General features: G+C 44.5%; 1 protein-coding gene and 1 long non-coding RNA gene across 2 annotated transcripts in view; both read right to left on the bottom strand.

Moving 5' to 3' along the window:
• LOC138662962 (gastrula zinc finger protein XlCGF26.1-like) overlaps window positions 1–13,258 on the bottom strand; it is a 38,788-nt gene that overhangs the window by 15,371 nt on the left and 10,159 nt on the right. The gene's annotated exons all lie outside the window — the stretch shown is intronic.
• LOC138667365 (uncharacterized) lies at window positions 4,094–6,958 on the bottom strand. Its single transcript, XR_011318727.1, has 3 exons — window positions 6,030–6,958; window positions 5,716–5,872; window positions 4,094–5,594 (listed from the first exon to the last, which is right to left on the bottom strand). It is a non-coding gene; the product is annotated as an uncharacterized lncRNA (long non-coding RNA).

Here is a 13,258-nt window from a genome sequence, read left to right on the forward strand (position 1 = left end):
TCAGGGGGGAAAGCAGAGACCTTTGGGCTACTTTTCAGCTCGCCTGGATCCAGCTGCAAGGGAAGCCCCCTCCTGCATGAGAGCAGCATTTGCAGCACACGCCCTCCTGGACAAGACTGCTGACATCATTCTTGGACATCCATTGGAAATCCTAGCTCCGCATGACATCTCAGCAATCCTCAACCAAACAGCCAAAACATCTCTCCACCGCCAGGCATCTTCGCCTCCAGTACTCTCTACTCTTGCCCGACAATGTCACAATCTACAGATGCACAGCCCTTAGATAAAAATTCTGATCAAAATCTGCATGCTACCTTCCACAGGGACAGGTTTGCTCCGGACGGATGACCATGATTGCTTCAGCATCATGCAACAGGAAACAGCAGGACTACCCAAGGTGGCAGAAAAGCCACTGACCAACCCAGAGTTGATCCTCTATGTGGATGGCTCCAGATTTGCAGATGATGAAGGAAGATTCCACACGGGATGTGCAGTGACCAGCACTCAAGAGATCCTGTGGTCCAGAAGTCTGCTGCCTAGTCTGTCAGCCCAGGAAGCAGAACTGACAGCGCTGACGAAGGCCTGCCAGATTGCGAAAATGTATACCGATTCTAGGTACTCGCATGGCATAGCACACAACTTTGGACCCATCTGGGCTGCAAGGGACTTCATCACAGCAAGCAGAACAACTGTGAAGCATCATGGAGACATCAAGGACCTGCTGGACGCACTCCAACTTCCAAAAATGGTGGCAGTACTAAAAGTCAAAGCACATGGAAAATTGAACACAGTAGAGGCACGGGGTAATAACATGGCGGATACGGCAGCCAAAGAAGCAGCCAAAGGAAGACAATATGGAGAAGTGGGAGAGGTCATAGAGTTGGACGGCTAATACATGATGACTGAAGACAAGAAACCTGACCAGATGGCGTCCTGGGATCTGCTCAAAAAGCTGCAAGAGCAAGCCCCAAAAAGACAAAAAAGAATGCTGGATGCGGAAGGGAGCAACACATGAAGAAGGAAGGGTATACACAATAGACTACAAACCCTGTTTACCCCGAAGCATGTACCCTATGGTGGTCCAGTGGGCACATGGGCCCACACACAGATCAAAGACACAGATGAATGATCTGATTGGTGCTTACTGGTTCGCTCCAGGGATCTCCACCCTAACAGCCAAATTCACTAGCAGCTGTCTGACCTGCGGCAAATGCAACCCTGGAAGAATGGAGAATGTTACCACACATCATCTTGCCAGACCACTGTACCCCTTCAAGAGGATCCAGACAGACCACATCCAAATGCCGCCAAGTGGAGGATTCAAATATGCCCTTGTGGTCATGGACGTGTTCTCAGGATGGCCAGAAGTTTTCCCAGTGAGGAACAAGTCAGCAAAGACTACTGCAAAGAAGCTACTCTCAGAGATGAGATATGCAGATATGGGGTCCCAGAAGTGATAGAGTGACCAGGGACCCGCCTTCACAGCAAATCTCACACGGAAGATCTGGTCAGCAGTAGGGTCAGACTTAGGCTAGTTTCACATTTGCGTTTAAAAACGCACCGTTTAAAATGCAAACGCAGGTGGTGTAAAAAATGCATGTAAACGCGTACAAAAGCTGCGTTTTTTAGACGCATGCGTTTTCGCATGTGGTAAAAAAAAACGCAGTGTTTTTACGCGTTTACATGCGTTTTTTCCTGCGTTTGCGTTTTATGTTCCCATGATGAGAAATTTCACAAGAGAAAAATCAAGATAATCAGACACCGCCAATGGGACTAAAGAGGGCGTATATGTTGGGATCTCTATATATAGACCCTAGGGCTACTGAAATTTTAACAGTTTGCTACTGTATCCTGTGTCATGATGGATCTTCACATGGAGAGCTTTTATTTCAACCTGGATTTCAGGTTCAAGCTGTTTCTTGCCTGTGCTTTTGCTTGGGAGCAAGACAGAAATCGCGAAAGATGGAGGAGACAATGTAGGCGTTATTGGAGGCACCCCATTATTGAAGTACGTGAGAGCCGTGGAGCCTATCACACGCTCTATGCTGAGCTTAATGCTAACCCGGAGAAATTCCACGAATATACAAGGATGTCGCAAGACTCGTTCCGGGATTTGCTTGCTCGTGTCCAAGGAACCATACGGAGACAGGACACCCAGCTCCGTAGAGCGATTCCACCGGAGGAAAGTCTGCTGGTTACATTAAGGTACGTTACAAATCTAAACCCAATAACAGTCCAAATTTTTTGTTTTCACACATGTATGTTTTGGCTATTTACCTATCTTTCTTTAGTGTAAACACACCATAAATAGAATAGATTGTAATGTTTTTTGTTTCGGTTTTTCTTACAGGTTTCTGGCAACCGGAGAGAGTTTATCATCCCTCCACTTCCAATACCGGCTTGCCTTTAACCCTTAAATTTAATAGCTACAGTCAATTTAAGGGTTAAATCGTGGAAAAAATTGGCGTGGGCTCCCGCGCAATTTTCTCCGCCAGAGTGGTAAAGACAGTGACTGAGGGCAGATATTAATAGCCTAGAGAGGGTCCACGGTTTTTGGCCCCCCCTGGCTAAAAACATCTGCCCCCAGCCACCCCAGAAAAGGCACATCTGGAAGATGCGCCTATTCTGGCACTTGGCCACTCTCTTCCCACTCCCATGTAGCGGTGGGATATGGGGTAATGAAGGGTTAATGTCACCTTGCTATTGTAAGGTGACATTAAGCCAGATTAATAATGGAGAGGCGTCAATTATGACACCTATCCATTATTAATCCAATAACATGAAATGGTTAAAAAAAAGCACACACACATTATTGCAAAGTATTTTAATGAAATAAACACACAGGTTGTTGTAATATTTTATTGTATTCTCAATCCACCTGAAGACCCTCGCTCTGCAACAAAGGAAAAATAATAAACCAACAATATACATACCTTCCGATGATCTGTCACGTCCCACGATGTAAATCCATCTGAAGGGGTTAAAATATTTTACAGGCAGGAGCTCTGCTAATGCAGCTGTGCTCGTGGCTGTAAAACCCCGGGGAATGAAGGTAATGTAGGTCAATGACCTGTAGTTACCTTCATTCGCAGTGATGCGCCCCCTGCTGGATGTCCCTCGAACGTGGGAAAATATTCAGAAAAGTTCCCACGCTCGAGGTCATATGAGGACATCCAGCAGAGGGCGCATCACCGCGAATGAAGGTAACTACAGGTCATTGACCTACATTACCTTCATTCTCCGGGGTTTTACAGCCACGAGAACAGCTGCATTAGCAGAGCTCCTGGGTGTAAAATTATTTAACCCCTTCAGATGGATTTACAGCTTGGGACGTGACAGATCATCAGAAGGTATGTATATTGTTGGTTTATTATTTTTAATTTGTTACAGAACGAGGGTCTTCAGGTGGATTGAGAGAGCAATAAAATATTAAAACAACCTGTGTGTTTATTTCATTAAAATACTTTTTAATAATGTGTTTTTTTAACCCTTTCATACAATTGGATTAATAATGGATAGGTGTCATAATTGACGCCTCTCCATTATTAATCTGGCTTAATGTCACCTTACAATAGCAAGGTGACATTAACCCTTCATTACCCCATAACCCACCGCTACACGGGAATGGGAAGAGAGTGGCCAAGTGCCAGAATAGGCGCATCTTCCAGATGTGCCTTTTCTGGGGTGGCTGGGGGCAGATGTTTTTAGCCGGGGGGGGGCCAATAACCTTGGACCCTCTCCTGGCTATTAATATCTGCCCTCAGTCACTGGCTTTACTACTATGGCGGAGAAAATTGTGCGGGAGCCCACGCCAATATTTTCCGCGATTTAACCCTTAAATTTAATAGCTACAGTGCCCAAATTTTGCACATACACACTACTAACATTAGTAGTGTGGAATATGCAAAAAAATGGGGATATGACATGGTTTACAGTATCGGGTCGGGTTTCACGAAACCCGACTTTGTCAAAAGTCGGTGACTTTTGAAATTTGCCGATCTGTTTCGCTCAACCCTAGTGGCGACGTTTCTTGGCGCACGGTGTGTGTTGCCGGCGGCGATAGACACAATAAACCAAACATAATTGTGGCAAATCAAACTTTTTTTATTTATTTAACAACTGAAAAAAATTATTTTTTACTCCGCCGGCTTGGGGTAGAGTGATGTAAACGGGGGGTGTGAAGAACTGAGGCCTGGCTAACCGTGGACGACGCAGAGGTGGCAGGAGAAGGGGCAATGAAACTAGAAGGGTCTGGAAGTTCGGGGATGGGGCTTGACACATGAGAGGCTTGAGACGCACTGGAAGGGTGAGACAAAACTGACATTACAGACACATTGGTAGGTAAAGGGGGAGGAATGCTAAGAGTCCTCTGTTTTTTTTTCTGGGTTTTTTTGGGGTTTGCCTGGTAGTGGAACGTCTTTGTGGGCTCATATGGCGTGGCATGGTGGCGGGTGACCTGTCAGGGTCCGGCTGCACTGTGTCACAGTCCATAGTGATTGTCGAGTGGACGGCCATTCCAGGGTCCTGCTGCATCGTGGTGGGGGCGGTACGTAAAGGCATGCCAGGGTCCTGCTGCATCGTGGTGGGGGCGGTCCGGAAAGCCATGCCAGAGTCCTGCTGCATCGTGGTGGGGCGGTCTGGAAAGCCATGCCAGGGTCCTGCTGCATCGTGGTGGGGGCGGTATGTAAAGGCATGCCAGGGTCCTGCTGCATCGTGGTGGGGGCGGTACATAAAGGCATGCCAGGGTCCTGCTGCATCGTGGTGGGGGCGGTCCGGAAAGCCATGCCAGAGTCCTGCTGCATCGTGGTGGGGGCGGCTCGGAAAGCCATGCCAGGGTCCTGCTGCATCATGGTGGGGGCGGTCCGGAAAGCCATGCAAGGGTCCTGCTACATCATGGTGTCAGTGGAGGAGGTCCAAGCAGGAGCAGCGGTTGTCACGGTGGGATGTCCAACTGCACTCGTCATGGTGCTGGCGCTGTAGTGGAGTCCGCCTGTGGAAGGAATAGAGGTGGCCGTGCAGTGATATGCAGCAGAGGTAGGCATTGAGGTTAATCGTGACAGTGAAGGCACAGTTGGATATGCCGCCACTGTCTGCTGGAAATACCGACTCTGCTGCATAGCCTGCACGTAAGCAGCATTGCAGGCCTACATGACACTCAGCTGGAGATCAGGAGTAAGGTTTTCCGACATGCCCTGCTCAATTTGGTTAAAAAAATGATGAGCTGGCCTCTGGAGGTCGGCTTTCACTTGATCAAGGCTTTTGGTGACCTCCTAGATACGTGCATTCAAGAGGTTATGTGAAACATCCATTCGGTCACCTAAAGCCTTGATTGCTTCGTGTAAAACCGAGCTCAAGTGCAAAAACTCGGGCATGAGTGACCTGTCTGAAGCCCTCTGCCGCTGCCGGGATGTGCCCAAAAAAAGGGGGCAGTGGAAGAGGACTGCAAAAGGGGAAGACCTGATGGACCAGCTCCCTGGTCTCCAGTTAGTGTGGAAGGCCCACCTGCTGCTGCGCTGCTGGATGGCTGGGACGGGTCCGTGGCTGTCGGATAAAGGACCGCTCCAGAACCTGGGCCGACAGTCGTGCTGTATGTGCTGTGAAAAAAAGGAGAAAGAAAATTAATACCAAAAATTAACCAGACGCAAAATCCTGTTGAATTTAAAAATACAGATTATGGCAATACAACACAACCTAATGCACGTGATAAATACTTACGTTCTCTGGGCAAGGACCGGTCTTAGAAATGCCAATACTCAATGGTATTTGTATCGTCTGATCCTTGCTCCTGAACCACTGGGAACACGACTCTCTTCACGCAGGTCCTTGTTGAAGCTGTCCTTCATCAAATGCCAATGTGTTTTTACTTTGTCCACTGTTAAAAAAACCCCTTATGGTCAGAAAATGGACTTTTTGCCGTGCTCATCCAACTGTGTGTGATGAGAGGAACTCCTGAGAGTTTCTTTCATCACACAGAGTCGAGTGAGCACGGCCAAGGTCTCTGCTGCTTCACACTGCAGTGCAATACTTACCAAATGCAGCTCGGACCCGTGTTGTGGCGTTGTCCCAGCCATCCCACATCGCTTGGGCCATCTCAATCCACAACCGCCGGATCGTGGTGTTGTTTGAGTGCAGTGGATCCCGGCTGTCCCACAACGGGACTCGCTCCTGGACCAGGGTGATGAGTAGGTCATTGTCTATCAGGTTATGGTCCCGTTGTGAAACCTGAAAGATAAAGAAAGTCATTAAAGTTTGGTCAATTACATAAGGAAAAGAAAGAAAAAAAGATGCTGAGAAATGGCATGAATAGGAAAGTCAAGATACAAAAGGATTCCAGAAGGAATAAGTTTAGAAATACGAGTGGAAAGAAAGGAAGATTCAAGAATATTACACTGAGGACAGTCAGCCTTGTATACGTTCCCGCTGCCGTCTACCCACCGGACCTTGACTCCGCTGCTCCTGGCCTGTCTGTGCCTCAGTAGAAGAGCTCTAAAAAAAGGAAAAATGAAATTGTCACATGGGTTGATGTGACAGTGAATCTGATGAGGCAAATACTCACCTCACTGACATGCTCCACTTCCGACTGTCGTGGCTGAAACTCCTCACCAGTCGAAGAATCAGAAGATGACATTCTGATGCATGTAGAAAGAAAAAAATGGCAGAAATTAGGACATGTAGAGACAGAAAATAAAAAATAAAGGCATTGGCTACGATATACTCACATTGTTCAGGGTCTTTTCCTCCAAGATGTGGCCTGTCAGGGTGTCTTCGGCTTCAGAGTCTGGTGACAAGTGACCTGCAACTGTCCACACCCTCCCTTTTATCACCTTGATGGTGGGGGGTGGCTTATCAGTCTCTAGACATTGTTATCTTAATTGAAACGCATGCGTTCAAAAACGCAACAAAACGCATGCGTTTACATAGACAGCAATACGTTTTTTTGCCACAAAAAAACATGCATTTTTTTTCGGCAAAAAAAACGCCTCTAGAAATTACTACATGTTGCATTTCCGCAACAAAACGCAAGCATAGAAAAGACGCATGCGTTGTCAAACGCGGCCAAACGCGTACAAAAAAAAACGCATGCATTTTTAATGTTAAATATAGGAAAAAAACGCTAAAACGCAGCGGCAAAACATGCAAATGTGAAACCAGCCTTAGGCCTACGTACTCCCTACAATCCCCAGAGTAGCGAGAAAGTGGAAAGACTGAATGGGACACTTAAGAACAGGATGTTGAAAGTTGCCCAAGAGACAAACAAACCATGGCAGGAGACACTCCCAATCACACTATTTAGTGTTAGGCACACTCCCAGAGGCCCAGAAAAGCTGTCACCATATGAAATTTTGTTTGGGTCTAGTCCCAGGTTAGGGGTATCCTTTTCCTCAGCAGCTGACTATGCTATATGATACTTTGTCAGCTTATGTAACTGAACCCACCAAGAAACTTGCTAATATCCATTCTCGAGTTTTGTTTCTTCATTGCCAGATCCAGATTCAGTGTCCGGTACGCACTCCCTGAAGCCAGGAGACTGGGTGTTGATAAAAAAAAGTTTGTAAGGAGAACACCACTCGATCCCAGATTTGATGGTCCTGTCCAAGTGCCGCTGATGACACCAACCTCTGTGAAGCTGGAGGGAAGACCCACTTGGATCCACACATCGCATTGCAAGAAAGCTTCCCTACCAGAGGATGACACCCAAGCCAGAATGATGTTGTGGATGCCCTGCCTGACCGGATAGATGACCTACCTGATAAAGAGTACCCACCGCTTACTACACATGCTGTTGACTAAGAGACTGATTACAACGAACCGACGTTACTGACAGATCTCCTGACCGCCCATTTGCGAAAAGTCTGTACGGAGTGGGGCGTATGCGCTAGGCGTGCGTCAGTTCACCAGCAGCACAAAAGAGTTGCAGCGCTTTGGGACAGGAGGCTAGGATTAGGGCAAGTGATATCTAAGGGGGGCTTGTGATAGAAATATATATATCATGTAGATCTCACTTGCATGTATACTCATATATACTCACAGCTAATATATACATTATAATCAATGGCTTAAAATGGCTGACATAAACTGATATAAGCCAGACAGACTGTATGGGGGTTTTCCAGGCAAAAGCAGAACAGCACCAGATGTATTAAGTGATGATCAGATGTCTCAACTTTGTCCTAGATGCAGAAAGATGCAGAGAGAGACATTTTAGTTGCTTAATCAGCATCCATATGTGCATTAATCACCATATTCCATATATATTTAGATAACCAATAACAGAGGAGCTAGACAATATGGTAATTAACTAACCACCCCTAACCACTCCTTTCTATATGCAATTATAAAACTATGTATGTATAATAAATCATCAGTATTGATGGAATGCTTTTCTGTCACAATGGTGTACAGCAGGGGTGTCAAACTGCATTCCTCAAGGGCCGCAAACAGGTCATGGTTTCAGGATTTCCTTAGCATTGAACAAGGTGCTGTAATCATTATGTGTGTAGGTGATTAAATTATCACCTGTGCAATACAAGGAAATCCTGAAAACATGACTTGTTTGCGGCCCTTGAGGAATGCAGTTTGACACCCCTGGTGTACAGTCCATTCTTGATGAGCGCTCAAAATACTCAGTCTTATTGGGGACGGCCACAGTACACACAGGGATAGATTTATCCAAACCAAATTTCCATAACAAGGTTCTACTGCCATACCAGATATAAAGAAAATCATACACCTGGTTTAAAAAGTTAGTCATTTATTTGTTTCAGGTGGCCACATATAATTCTTTTGTGTTATACAAGAAAGCCGGAAATGCAGATACTTTCCTTGATTTTCAGGAAAAGGTCATTGAAATTCTTGTTTTTGAAAATTTTGTCCCCGCCAATCCTTTATAATCTGAAGATGTCAGAAGACTCACTGAGTGACATTTTATTGTACTCATTCCAGCAACTGTAACAAGAAAGAACCCCCAGAGAAGATGTTGTGTATGTTCCAAGAGAGGAATGAGGCATGATACCCGCTATTATTGCCCACAATGCCCATCATTGCCAGCCTTATGCCTCCATGACTGCTTTAAAATCTTCCACATAGATCCACGTTTTTAAACTGTTTTGACAGTCAAGCATTTGGTTTATTTAGTGACAGACACATCTGAGTAGAGCTGACTTAACAATTTCCGGGTGTAGGTGGGGGGATGTCTCCAGAGACACAAGCTGGGCACAATATATTGGGTACTACAATGACATTTTTGCAATTTAGCGGCTCCCCAAAGTGCCATAACAGCAGAATCCCTTCTGAATTGACCCAATTTTGGAAATGACACCCCTCTGCGAATTCATCTATGGGTGTAATGACCATTTACCTATCTACCTATTTTCCAATGTAAATCCTGGGGTTAAAACAACATTTCAGTGGTAAAAATGTAATTATTTTTCTTCACTGTCCACTGGTATAATTTTCTATGGAACAGCTGTGGTGTCAGTATGCTCACTGCACCACTAGAAGAATTCATTCAGGGAAGTATTTTGTAAAATGCAGTCACTTTTGGGGGCTTATGCTGTTCTGCCACCTCAGGGGCTCCGACAATGTGACATGTCACCCACAAACAATTCCAGCAAAATGTGCTCTCCAATAGGGCGCTCCTTCCCTTCCGTGCTCTGCCATGCGCCCAAACAGTGGTTTACCCCCACATATGGGGTGTCAGCACACTCAGGACAAAGTTCTCAACAATTTTTGGGGTCCAATTTCTCTTGTCAGCTATTGGAAAAAAAATTGAGGGCAAAAATATCATTTCTTGTGGAAAAAATATGATTATTTTCACAGCTGTACGTAATTAACTTCTGTGAAGCATTTGAGGGTTCAAAGTGCTCACCACACATCACAAAATGGGGTCATTTGTTGGGGGTTTCCACTGTTTAGACACGTCAGGGGCTCTGACAATGTGACATGTCACCCACAAACAATTCCAGCAAAATCTGCTCTCTAATATGGCGCTCCTTCCCTTCAGAACTCTGCCATGCACCCAAACAGTAATATTCTCCCACATATGCGATATCAGCGTGCTCAGGAGAAATTGCAGAATATAAATAGTCCATTTTCTCCCGTTACCCTTGTGAAAGTAAGAAAAAATTAGGTCTAAAGGAAAATTTTTGTGAAAGAAAAGTATATGTTTATTTTTTCCTTCCACATTCCATTCATTCCTGTGAAGCACCTGAAGGGTTAATAAACTTCTTGAATGAGGTTTTGAGCACCTAGAGAGGTGCAGTTTTTAGAATGGTGTTGTTAGGGGTCGAGTTCCCGCTTCTGCACAGGGGGAATCTCTAGCCGTTTCTGCTGCGGTACCCATTCTTCTTCTGCCACAGTGGAACCTGCTCAGCGGAGACGTCGGTCCTTGCGTCTGGCTCAGTCTCACTCTGTGCTTAGGCTTGCTGTTGCTTTTCCAGCTTGTGCCATTAAAGCCAGTGCTGGGCAGCGGCGAGCGGACGCTTTTGGGACTAAGTCCTGCTTTTTCCCTTCTGAGCATGCCCAGGGTGAGATCTCCCGTTGGAGATCGAGGGTGACATGCTCAGATGCTGCAGCGGTTCCCATTGGTCCTCCTGGAAGGTCCTGAAGGTGCTAAACTTCTGTGGCAGCTTCTCATTGGTCCTATTTTGGAAGGTCCTATACGTGCTGCAGCTATATAAGCTTCGCATGACCGCACGGCCATGCGCTAGTGTACAATTGTATACGTGTGTTTGTTGATGAGTACAAGTCGTTCCTTAAATATCCCAACCCCATTGTATGACTGCTCGCGTAAGGTGTATGGCTGCTACCTAGCGCCTGACTATCCTCACAACGTGTTACACACGAATCAGCGTCCACTGCTGTGACCGCCAGTGTGGTGCCACGCGCCAGTAGTGCGCTTCCTAACCCACGTCCGGGTGCTTAGTGGTGTCTGCTAGCACGGCACAGTTCGCACTTCGGTGCTTTAAACTATTTTGTTTCAGTTACCTATTACACCCAGTTGCGGTGTTGTGGGCAAGTAGTCAGAACGGACTTCAACCCTGAGTCTTGGGTCTGAGTTCGCTGACTCCTTGCTTGCACTCTTTGGTGCGGTATTGCAGACCTGTGACTTAGCAGGGTTCGTTTCCACCGCCATATAGCGCTGCCATTTACTAGCAGCAGGTTTTCACCTGCACGGTGGACCCCGGACTGCGAACGCACCTATATTATTTCACCTTTTACTTGGTGCGTTCCGCCAGTCCTAACAGGTGTTACTTTTAGGTATTTTCTGTCATATTGACCCCCCAAACTCACTTCCAATGTGAGGTGGTCCCTAAACAAAATGGTTTTGTATATTTTGTTGTAAAAATAAGAAATTTCTGGTCAAATTTTAACCCTTATAACATCCTAAAAAAAATTGTATCAAAAATTGCGCTGATGTAAAGTAGACATGTGGGAAATGTTATTTATTAGCTATCTTGTGTGTTATGAGTCTCCGATTTAAGAGCATAAAAATTAAAATTTTGAAAATAGCAAAATTTTCGTCAAATTTCCATTTTTTTTAACAAATAAATGCAAGTTATATCAGAGAAACTTTATGACTATCTATGACTATCATAAAGAAAAATATATTTGTGAATGTTTTTCCCAGCAATATGCGCTCCTGAAGGAGGATGATGGAACTCGATATTCTGATTCAAGGATGATTTTTATTTCAAACTAAAATCCAACCGGTTTGGACTTCTTGGAGTCTTCCTCAGGTCTAATGTCATGCATATAAACAGATCTATCTGAACACATTTTATAGCAGATATCCCTGCATGTCCATTTGGGTGGGGGCTGACAGATCTATTCGTCAGGAATTTGCACTCTGAGGAATCCAACAAAATTCATATAACAAATACATTTTATACTTTTCTTTTTTTCCCCACACAAGGAAGAAAAGTGTTAAAGAAATTCCACACAAAATTTTTTTTTACACAAATTCTTCACTAAAATGATTTTTTCTTTTCTGAGAGCACTATAAATATAATTATACTATATATAAATTTTCTTTTAAAATGTTATTAAACATACTTATTTTTTCAATAAGTACCAATATTTATTTTGAATGATACGAATGAAATTTCGAAAATTTGTATTTGGCATTTGGAAATAGTCCCAATATGAAAAAAGGAAGTGTTTTTTTGGGGGGTTATAATGTATATATTTGTAGGATTTTACATTTTAGTATGAAATGACACTTCAGTATGTTTAATAACATTTTAAAAGAAATTTTATATATAGTATAATTATATTTATAGTGCTCTTAGAAAAGAAAAAATCATTTTAGTGAAGAATATGTGTAAAAATTTTTAGTGTGGAATTTCTTTAACAATTATTTTCTTCCTTGTGTGGGGAAAAAAAAGAAAAGTATAAAATGTATTTGTTATATGAATTTTGTTGGATTCCTCAGGCCGGAGTCACACATGTGAGAAACACGTCTGTGTCTCGCATGTGAAATCCAAGCTCTGGCGCCGGCACTGTTGAGCGGAGCGTGCGGCTCCATGTGTTCCTATGCGGCCGCACTCTCCGCTCCACAGTGCCGGCGCCAGAGCTTGGATTTCACATGCGAGACACGGACGTGTTTCTCGCATGTGTGACTCCGGCCTCAGAGTGCAATTCCTGCATATCTGAGTATCTGGGTGTGTCTGACAAATAGATCTTTCAGCTCCCACCCAAATGGACATGCAGGGATATCTGCTATAAAATGTGTTCAGATAGATCTGTTTATATGCATGACATTAGACCTGAGGAAGTCTCCAAGAAGTCCAAACCGGTTGTATTTTAGTTTGAAATAAAAATCATCCTTGAATCAGAATATCGAGTTCCATCATCCTCCTTCAGGAGCGCACATTGCTGGAAAAACATTCACAAAGTGTTATCGCCTATGAAAGCACTGCTCAGTGCGCTCATCAGTTACCAGATCTTTGCAGCAAACTGAGTGGAAAGAGGAATGGAGTGATCCATGGACTGGATCTATACACAGTAGATCAAGACACCAAAAAGGTGAGTGGATTCACACTGAGTACACACCTTGGGAAACTAATTACTACACTCAGAAGTCTGCACTTCCCATTTCTCTCCCTATAATCCCCTCTTGTTTTATAAAGAAAAATACGTCAGAAGAAAACAATCTCAGAATCACCAGGATTCGTTGAAGTGTTAGAGTTATGACCTCATAAAATGACACTGGTCAGAATTGAAAAAATTGACCCGGTCACAAAGGCAAAAACAGGCT

This window comes from Ranitomeya imitator, chromosome 2 (assembly GCF_032444005.1).
Source record: "Ranitomeya imitator isolate aRanImi1 chromosome 2, aRanImi1.pri, whole genome shotgun sequence".
NCBI classification, from domain to species: domain Eukaryota; kingdom Metazoa; phylum Chordata; class Amphibia; order Anura; family Dendrobatidae; genus Ranitomeya; species Ranitomeya imitator.